Genomic DNA, 10907 nt, shown 5'->3' with positions numbered 1-10907 from the left:
TGAGCATTGGAGGTGCTCAAGTCCTTTCTGGCGATCTCGCTCATTAGGTGTGAGTGCAACAGATGTGCCCATGATATCTTGGTTCCCTTTCTGGCTGCACTTAGCGTAGCATAAGAATATCTGCTCATAGTATTTATTAGTTTTGACGAGCAACTGCGTCCTTTTGAGATACCAAACAAATTATTGTCGTCTTCTCAAATCTTGAACATTATTGATGAAAAAGTAGTTCTTTTGTGTCTCTAGTGGTCGAACTCCTTCTGCATGTCGGAATCGACATCTTTTTTGTACACAACCTCCTCGTTGTTGTGATGATAGGAAGCTGAAAGACCTGTGCTATAATCTCAAGGAAAAGCATGATATTCTCACCAAGCATACCTTGGTTGTGTTGGAAACTCTTGTATTATGTCAGAGCATGTGGGGAAGCCTTCCATGACACCCAGGGTAAGCTAGCGTATTGCAATAAGCCAATCTTCTTGAGCCATTTCTGATGCTTGGAGAGGTCCAATGATACCTTGAAATTTGTGATGCTTGCTGTGAGCATCTCCTTTTTTTGTGATGGGAGTGGTGCTTCTTCATCCGATTTCATCTCCTCCAAATGTGGGATGTGTACAGTCTTCTCCACAGCGGTCGGGGCTTTGGCATGGGCTTTTTCGAGCAGGCGTGAGAGATTTCTTAAGAGCCATGGCTGCGTTAAGGAGCACTGCAGTGCTTAAGAGTTGGAGGTTTTGCTCTGGCTATTCTGCTGGGTTGGGAAATGTGAGCCGATGGCCTCTTTTGGGCACCATAAGTAGAGGAGGCTCGTGGGAAAAGCTAGTGTTAATCTGTTGTTGCAATGGATGGTCCATTAGTGCCGCATGCAATGAACAGGCAATGGTTTTTGGTGTGTGTGAGGGACTACTTATCATCTTTCATTTGGCACTATGGGAGGTATTTTTTATGATGGAGCTCATATTGCATTGTTGCAAGGTCGGGGCTCTATTGGAGACTCATCTGTACGTCGGAGCTATGTTGGATGGCGAAATAGTAGTCGGATTAGAGACGTAGTGTTTATTCGCGAAGTAAATGAGAGCTTGATGATCTACATGAAAATTCACTTTGTTGCCCTATAAATAATGTTGAAATTTGTGCAATGCATAGATCATTCCAAGTGCTTCCCTTTCTGTGACTGCATAGTTCTTTTCATGCTTTGTTAAGATTCTACTGGCATAGTAAACTGGTCTGAACCACTCAGGCGTTTTTTGCTGCATAAGCGCTACCCCTACTACTGCATCAAAAGCACCAACAAAAAACTCAAATGGAAGACTCCAGTTAGGGGATTGTAGTATAGGTGTTATCATCAACATTTTCTTTAGGATATTAAAAGCATATTGCTGTGCATCACCCCAAATGTATGGCTCAGTTTCCTATGTGAGTTTTGAGAGAGAATAGCATATGTCAGTAGCAAGGTATCTAAGAAATCTGCAGTGCCATTTAATCTAGCCTACAAATCTTTGAAGCTACTTATTATTTTTGGGTGGTTGGGCTTGCACTTTGTTTGGATCTATTTCCATTCCATCTTGTGAGATAATGTGCCCTAGGAGTATTCCTCTACTCACAGCAAATACACATTTGGCTGGGTTTCCATTCCATCTTGTGAGATAATGTGCCCTAGGAGTATTCCTCTACTCATAGCAAATACACATTTAGCTACATTCTACACTTGTCAAAACATAAACTCAAGTGTTGTAGATGTTCCACTCTTTTCCCAAATACTGAAAAATCATCGAGGAATACTTTCATAAAAGATGTAAGATACTCAGCAAATACCTCCTGGATGTACTTTTGAAAGGTTGGTGGAGCATTCTTAAGACCAAATGTCATGACATTAGAAGCAAATACTCCCCATTCAGTGACAAATGTTGTTTTGTCTTTATCCTCAGGTGCCATTCTTATCTGGTTGTAGCCACTGAAACCGTTAAGAAAACTATAAATTTCATGACCTACTACAACATCTAGTAAGGAATCACAAAATGGTAGAGGAAAAGGGTTAGTAATGGTGGCAGCATTGAGCTTTCTGTAGTCCACACATATTCTGAGTTTTCCATTCTTTTTGGGCACAATGATAATAGGTGAAAGCCATGTAACATAGGTGAGAGGATATATAAAACCAACTCTCAACAACTTATCAATTTCCTCTTCGACTTGTTTTGCATAGTTGGGATTCATTCTATATCTAAGGTCCCAATGTAAAACATGCTCATACATAAGTATCAAAAGAAGAAGAAGAAGAAAAACAATGTTGTACATAATACGATGGAGTTATGGTACAAAATGCAGCATCATAAAATATGAACTTTCTATAGGATCCTTAACTACAACTAGCTAAGGATCCAAGATTTTTGTCATCATTGGCCGTATATGTTTGGAAATTTTTTAATAAATGAAACAAGCATACACACATAAACAAAAGCAAGACGTCCAAATAATCATACTATAATACTGTGCATGGTCTAAGTAAAGTCTCATAGAAAGAAACATCAATGTACATAAACACACAAAAACCACACATGCACACAAACACACCATGCCCACACTAGGCATCACACACACGCACACACATGCATGAGCGTGCACACACACACACACACACACACACACACACACAGAGTATTCAACATGCAAGCTCATTATGATCGTACATAAGTATAAGAAAACATGTTAGTAATGATATTGAAATATATTAGTATATGTAAGTAGATACTTGTAGTACGATTGATAAGATTATTAGAAAGTAATTTACCACTGGTGAGCATCAATTAGCCCTTGAAGATATTCATTATCATTTAGACTACAAAAAGATAAACATAATTATAAGCATTGAGCTGTCAAAATAATTAAACATAATATTTCACATATACTAATAGAAAGATACAACCAAAAAAGTCAGAAATAAATAGTTGAGGCTACCTTGTAGTGTCTCCATAGATGTGTCAACTTTTGTATTGCATTGGAGAAATCAAAACCATCGAAGCTTGGCCCCTCAATTGATATACACATCAAAGCATCCATTTTTGTGCTTAAGCAATTTCTCAATCTAGATTTTGTTATATTTTGAGCACTAAATCCTCTCTCACATGATGTTGTGCTACAACATTGCAATATGGCAATTTGAGCCAATCTCAATAACAGTGGGATACTTATGATGCATTGTTGCTTTCCTTCCAATGGAAACCCATGTATCTAACAAGCTCCATGCCTTCCATTCATGAGGAGCTTGTAATTTGAAGTACTGATACTCTCGCTTATCTTGGATAATGTCAATCAATTCCTTAAAAACCTCACCATTAGTTGCTCTCTTCTTCTCACCATAAAATGATGCTGGCTTTTGGATTTCCAAATGGCCATAATCTCTAACCTAGGTGGAAAGCTAGAAGGTGTCAAAGCCTTAAAGCACCTAAAATATCATTATCAAAATGGACCTATACATATTACCAATGAAGGGCATAGAGTTGACCATCTATAGATCCAAAATCAGGATTGATAGGGAACTCCATGCAATCATCAACTGAAGCATTCATATCAACTTCGTACTCGTGAATAAAATCTTTTTCTATTGCTGAATCTATTTCCACTTGAACACACCTCACTACAAATGAAACATCTACATAATTGTGTTGAGATTTTTTGCTTAAAAATGTAATTCTGGATAAGATATCCACCATAAAATGAAGACAATAGAATTCAAACTTGGAAATCTTTTAAAACAAAAGCTACATTCTCAGTGCTTGTAAATGCTAGTAATGGCTGATTCACAAACCTTGTGAACCACTTGGCAGCAAGCTAAAGGCTACCATGGAGATGAGCATTATTTGCAAACTGATGCACCCAAAGAGCAAAAATTCACCATAGTGAATTAATTTAGCAGCAGCTAGTAGCTAGTTGCCAACACCATAAGAGGTCTTGTGGTGGACGACAAAGTGTGACCATCTACAAGGTAGAACTGACTGTGCGTGTGAGGGTCTTGGAGCCCTGGACTCTAGAGTGATTGGTGATGTACATAAATTGCCCTCCCTCTTGCGTCATGTCCATTGTCTACCTTGCTCTGGCCAAGCAACTAGCGGGCTGTAGTTACTAGTAGCTCGAACGATTACACCAATGGTAGAATTTGTATTTCCATGAATATATCTACCGAATCTAAAGCGAAGAGGGGAGGCTAGTAATCAACAATTCCAACAATGAATCTACACACACATATGAATGTACAATGAAAGAATCAATGATGCAAGCCTCAAGGACACGAGGCAACGATTGTGGGAGCCTGAAGGTCGAATGGAGGATAGTGCAACTGAACGACAAGTCCTGAATTTTAATTCCCAAAACTCTTGAGACTCGAGTTGTGACTCACAATGCGAAATGCGCATGAAAGTGAAAGTAGCTAGTTCTTCATGAGTCCTGAGTCCTTGGTTTGAGTTGGCAAGCCACAACTGGCAATGTGAAGTCGAATCTACAAACTTTCTTCTATGAAAGTTGGGGCTTTGTTTGAAGATTGGCATAAACAGACTCATGAATCATGACTCACAAGCAAAGGCTAAGTAGTAAGTTAGCTAAAAGCACTAGTAGGCATAGAGCACACAAAATCATGATGTCGCAACATGAGCAAAGTTTGAGAAAGGAGTCTAGACTTTGGAAGGCGGCAAAATTGGGGATTTTGGAACTTGGAAAAGAGACCTAAAGGATAAGAGCCTAGAACCACAGATCTAATGAGCAATCAAAGGTATACCCATTTTATCAAGGGTTATCGTGCAAGCCACATGGACCAATTTGTTTAAAATTTTATTAATAATATAACAAAATAATAATATAACCTTTAGTTTATAAAATCTTTAAGCAACATTAACCGGTATTCCAAAGACAGGTTATTAATCTAACCTTGATTTTCAAGATATATCTTTTAAATACCCTTAAAGTCAAGATTGCCATAAAATTTTATCCTTGTAAATAACCTTCTTCTCACCACTTAAGATGGTTTTTTTCCATTTTTGTGGTGGTTGCACAAGGAAATACATTTCCCTTTGTTTAGGAGTAACTTTTAACCACTTGTTTTAAACTCGATGCAAAATACATGAACAATTGTGGGACTCCAATGCGGGTCTCACGTGACCCAACCAATTAACATAAATACATTTTCTTTGGTTTAATTAGGAGTGGCCACAACCACCTCCAAGAACTAGCGTGGTGGTCGCACCAAGCCAACATCAGCACAATTGTTGCGAATCTAGATCAACGTAGGAGAGCTGTGCGTAGATGACAGATGGTGAGCTATGGATAGATGATAAGTGGCGAGCTACAGGTAGAGAATAAGTGGCGAGCTGAAGGTAGATGACAGGACAAACTATGGACAACCTGATGTGCAAAGATACAGCATAGAGACTGTGCAAAGGAGGGTAGAACTGCTCATGTAGTGACATGTGTCAAGCTCAGAAATGCTCCTTCAATTAGACACTGTTTGGCCAGAGAGAAGCCAATCCTAGCATGCCTTTCTTATAGCAATGCGTTTTCTTGATAGCCTTTCTTAGAGCAATGGATTTTCTTGATAGCAATTCAAGAAGGAAACCTAGAATAATGCAAAGCTGAGGATCAAAATGAGAGCCCCAATCATTGCAATCAACACAGAGACAATATGTGAATGAAGCTTGCTCAAAGCGAGAGGTCACCAAGAAGATGACGTACCTTGTTATAGGTTGTAGCCAATCAAAGACTGATTATTTGCACAAGAGAAATGATAGGAAGGAAGAGTATAAGTGAATAATATAGTGCTAGGGGAGTGGAAACTGAGAGAGATTTGCGTACAATGTGAGCGTTTTGAATCCTCAAAATTATAAGGCTTTTTAAAGATGTATTGTGGCTTTTTTGGTTGAGATCTAACGGTTTAATGTGCCAGATGGTATCATAGGATTTGAGAATTTCATAAAATGCTCCAAGTAAAAAGGGGATTCCATTCTAGCTCCCAAGGTTTGGAGGATAAGGTCGAGGATGGGAAAAAAGTTGGTTATTCAGATCCTAAACCAGACCAATTGGGGTAATGATGGCAAATAAATTCCCATTCTAAACTCATTCTAGCCCCATCCATGTGCTATAGATGTGTATTTATGTGGAACTTTGGGCTTGCCATACCTTCACACCGTTGTGGGGTAAAACGATCAACAAAGGTTAAACATTGAGTGTTTTGCGTACATGCAGATGCGGGAAGGGGTCCCACAAAATCCATCATGATGTCTTGGAAAGGACTGGTAAAGGCTGAAGCAATCCTACCGCCTTCTGATGGGACACTTCTACCTTTTGGCAGATTTGGCATCTCTGCACATAGCTATCTACATCCCTCCGCATTTTGGGCCAGTAAAAATATTGCCCTGGTTTCTCCAATGTACTATTGATGCCGTGATGACCACGTGTGAGGGCGTCATGGAGTAGAGCCTGTGGCTTGTCTTGGAGCACACAAAGTATTTGCCTATAGAATAACCATGAGCGGAAGGTGGGGGGGTGTGATGACCTGGGTAGAACCAAGCTTGGTGCGACCAGTTCTAACCATGGTTGGGTGATGCTCTTATACAAAGTCTGTACTCTGCCAACCCGCTCTCCAATTACACGAGCGGTCGTCGTGGCTCTCAGGTACGCAATTATGGTTGAATTTCATTCTTCCATTTCAAATTGCCCGAGTTTGCATGCAGCGATTCATTGTCATCCAATGAGATACGAAACAATGGATCGCTACTACGTGCCGCAACGCTATCTTCACTTTGAACACGAATATCTCTTCCTCTTTTTCTTGAATATCAAGAGACCAGGCTACCTTTCCTTTCCTTTTACGCAAGTTCCTTGTTATAATCCGAAGATCACGTAAGTAACTAGTCGCAATTTTGTTACGAATGTGTGAGCCGTTGGCGGGTTTGCTAGTGGACAAAATCAAATGGAAGCCTAATATAAACTTATAGAAAACACCGAGGAGAAGCACTCTGGCGAGGGAGGTTGCAGATAAAAAAACTGGTGCCGTGATGAATGTAGGAACTCCAAGTAACATTCCTGTTTACGCGAACTATGATTGGAGTTAAAGTCAGTCGTTCATGTAAAGATGGTCTTTTAAATGCAGTGGCTTGGAATCTGTCTAGACGGTCTATAAGTTCTGTGGACAGATATCTACATTGGTCTGAGCCATGCTCTTCTATAAAAGGTTACGCAACAGTGTGAGCTATTTCTATTTCGAAAGTGGGTTGTGATTCAGGTGAAAGTGGATCGAAGCGGTGTAATGCGGATCACGCAAATGTCAATATTGATGATGGTTACGATACTTTACTGGAATAAATGTAAGGCATACGAAAATGAGATTTAATGAAAAAAGAAGGTCTCCGATCATAATTCTGATGATGGACCAAGGAAAACAAAGGAAAATATTTACATATTTATGAAGCCAGCTGTGATAGGATTTCCTATTTTGTGGATTTGAACGGATGGAATTCTTATGACATTTAGAATCGTTTCAAATTCTAAAGCTATAATGAAATGAAACAAGACTTGAATTTGAAAGGAGGAAATGACAAGTGCACCATTAAGAATAGGTGATTGATGGAACGCGTTGAAAGAATCAGTGAGCCCAGAACTCTCTGCCATCGCATTTATCTTCAGATCCACATCAGCAATGCAAGCTTAATGAACATTACATAAGAATAGAGAGCTACAGTCCTGCAGGCATGTGGTTAGAATTGATGTCAACACGTATGAGACAGCATAGTTTAGTATGGCAATTAGTCTGACCTTCCTACATGATATTGTTTGAAGACGTTCAATCTCTACAGTTGCCTGCCGCTCATAGAGGTAATATATGCTGGTGGAAAGCTATAAGAATGAATGATGGGCCTTACTATCAATCAGCGGATATAAAGTAGCCTATGAGACAGTTGAGTAGATGCTTGGAAACTAGATTGCAAAAGCAGATGCATGCTTCCCTTTCATCAGAAGCACCTTCTGTTATTGGAACATAAGCAGAAGAAATGCTCCGATTGAATTGTTACATGTTTTTTGCACATGGTGGCTGTCATGTCCCCTTAAGGACATAATATGAGCTGGCACTAGAATGGGATTGGGTCTTAGCGCATAAGGGGTCCTTTATAGTTAGTTAACTGTAAGGTTAAGCTATACTACACTAGTGTGCAGGTACCCTTATGTTAGGGACACCATGGGTGAGTATAAATATGAGCTATGGGCTCATATGGGGATACCACGGGGATGGACTCCCTGGGACACTAAGACCTAAAGCAGGCCTAAGCCTAGTCAATCCCTATACTTGGACTGGTGGGTATCTGCTGTGGTTTGGGATGCAGATGCTTGGGAGAGGATGTGGGCTTGGTGCTGTTCTAGTAGCCTCAGGCTCTGTGGGAGATCTGGAAGGTGAGCTTGCCAGCTCCCTCTATGTGGTTCTGCAGTGTTTGCAGGTATGGAGTGCTCGGAGTAAGCGATCTTGGACACACTGAGGTATATGCCTAGCTAACTTGTCATGTGCACGGATTGGTATCTGACGTGTACTAGGTACACAGAACTAGCTCAGGTTAGCCTGGGGAGGCTTAGAGCTAGGCAGGCTTGATTCTCGGGTTGAGTGGCAAGGGTACGAACTATTTATAGGTCTTCGCTATTTTTGGCGCCAGGGCCCGAGTCTATAAAAGAGGCCCAGGGGGTTCAGTTCTCAGTGTGCAGTTGGGAGCAAGTTTCGTTCCTAGGTGCCAGGTCTGTTCCTGGATTGAGTCGCGGACGCGCGCCTGCATCTTAGCGTAGCCCAAGGCCCAGTGGCAGATCCAGGGCTTCACAGCGCCACCTGGTGGTATGGGACACCAGGCTGGTTTGGATCTGATTGGGAGTTCGTGCCAGTAGCTCAGCTCGTGGCTCGGAGGGGACATCTTCTGATTCGGGATCACATCCCGTAGATGTCATGGTTGGGTGGTGAGCAGCCTGCTCAGTTCTGATGTTGTGTGTGGTTGTTTTGCGGGTTGTTTTGCAGATTAGGGGTTTCAGGAGTGCTGGGACGTGTCAGTTGGTATCAGAGCCAACTCCTGAGGTAGGAACTTCTGATGCCAGAATTTTATTAACAGCATGTTTGCTCATTTCATGTGCTTCTCGGAGAGCTTAGTTTGAGTCAGGAAATATCTCAGACTTTGGTGATTTGTCTTTACTGTAAAGTTTGCACCCAAAAGATAATGCTTCCATGTACGGAGGGCATGAATCACAGCCAACAACTCTTTCTCATAGATTCCCAAATATCTCTCGCCATCCCGAAGTCTCCGACTCTCATAGGCCACTACATGACCATTCTGGTGCAATGCAGCCACAACACACTCCCCATAGGATTCACAATCTACATCAAATGGCTGATACAAATCAGGAACTATCAGAATTGGCTCTGCGTTCAACTTATATTTGAGTGTAGTGAATGCTTTCTTCTGTGGAGTATCCCATCTGAAAGCTGCATTTTTCTTGGTTAGGTCGTAAAGTGGAGCGGCTATATTTGCAAAATGTTCCTGGATGGCTTGCGGATCCATCTGTATCCCATCTTTGGATATTTTATGCCCAAATAGTGGATCTCTTCCAAAAAGAATTCACTCTTCTTGCTGTTTGCATAGAGCTAATGATTTCACAGCTCTCGGAAAACAGTGGCAAGATGTTCCTTATGCTCTTCTTCAGACTTAGAGAAGACAATGATGTCATTGAAGAAGGTTCCTGTGAACTGTCTATAAGGTTGAAAGATACAATCCATCATTTTGTTGAAACTAGCCGAGGCATTCGTCAACCCAAAAGGCATCACCAGATACTCATACAGCCCAAAAGTAGTGCGAAACGTTGTCTTGTGCACATCCTGTGGCTATATCCTCACTTGGTGATAACCACTCTTTAAGTCTATCTTGTTGAAAACTGAGGCTCCATTTAACTGGTCCAGCACATCATCAATGCGCAGAATTGGGAATCTGTTCTTGATAGTCATTTTGTTCAGTGCGTGATAGTCGATGCACATACGAAATGAACCATCTTTCTTCTGTACAAGCAGTATAGGGGAACAAAATGGAGAGGAACTGGGCTGAATCAGCCCCTTGGACAACAAGTCCTGCACTTGGGCCATGATTTCTTCTCGCTGAGTTGCACTAACTCTGTATGGGGGTCTATTAGGTGGCTCACTGCCAGGAATAAGCTCTATGCCATAATCTTCATGTCTCTCAGGGGGTAACTCCCCTAGCAAAGCGTTAGAAAAAAATCTTTAAAGTCTACAAGAAATTTAATTTATCTTTATCTGCCTCATTTATTTCAGCATGCACTTCAACATCTCTTTCTTTTATAAAAACCATATATGCTGACACTGCAAACTTTACTGCTTTTCCAACTGAAATATTAGATACAATGGGGATGGTCTCCTCTCTATTCCTAGCAACCACACGTTGCGTTTTCCCCCTATGTACAAACTCAAGCACTCTCTTAGGAAGGGTTAGCTTCATTGCCTTGTGATGGAACCAAGTTATACCCAAAACCATATCATGATGTTTTAATGGGGAGATGAAGAAATCTTCTTGATCAACGTAGTTTTGTTCATGAAGATGGAGCTTCCCTATGTACAAACTCAAGCACTCTCTCAAGAAGGGTTAGCTTCACTGCCTTGCGATGGAACCAAGTTAGCTTCACTGCCTTGCGATGGAACCAAGTTATACCCAAAACCATATCATGATGTTTTAATGGGGAGATGAAGAAATCTTCCTGATCAACATAGTTTTGTACATGAAGATGGAGCTTCCCTATCAAGGGAGTAACTGGCACAGGGTTCATCTGGTCAGCATCCAGTGCCATGTCCAACTCCTCCGTCTTTATCCCTAGCATGAGGGCTAAATCCTTCGAGATGA

The 10907-nt window shown here is 41.1% G+C and overlaps 1 protein-coding gene across 4 annotated transcripts in view; it reads left to right on the top strand.

Annotated features, from left to right (window-relative positions):
• Window positions 1–6569: 6569 nt before the first annotated feature.
• Window positions 6570–10907, top strand: part of LOC147882294 (uncharacterized) — a 95386-nt gene continuing 91048 nt past the window's right edge. For 2 of the 4 annotated variants that reach the window (XM_087401048.1, XM_087401051.1), the window contains exon 1: window positions 6570–6648. The gene's annotated coding sequence lies outside the window, so the exon portion shown is untranslated. Of the gene's footprint in view, window positions 6649–6813; window positions 6877–10907 lie in introns of those variants that run through there. The other 2 variants (XM_087401050.1, XM_087401049.1) reach the window with 2 other exon arrangements.

The sequence above is a fragment of the Dipteris shenzhenensis genome, chromosome 29, assembly GCF_047967505.1.
Source record: "Dipteris shenzhenensis isolate YYH24624 ecotype China chromosome 29, Dip_SZ_1.0, whole genome shotgun sequence".
In the NCBI taxonomy this organism is placed as follows: Eukaryota; Viridiplantae; Streptophyta; class Polypodiopsida; order Gleicheniales; family Dipteridaceae; genus Dipteris; species Dipteris shenzhenensis.
This window is presented reverse-complemented; position numbering and strand designations above follow the sequence as displayed.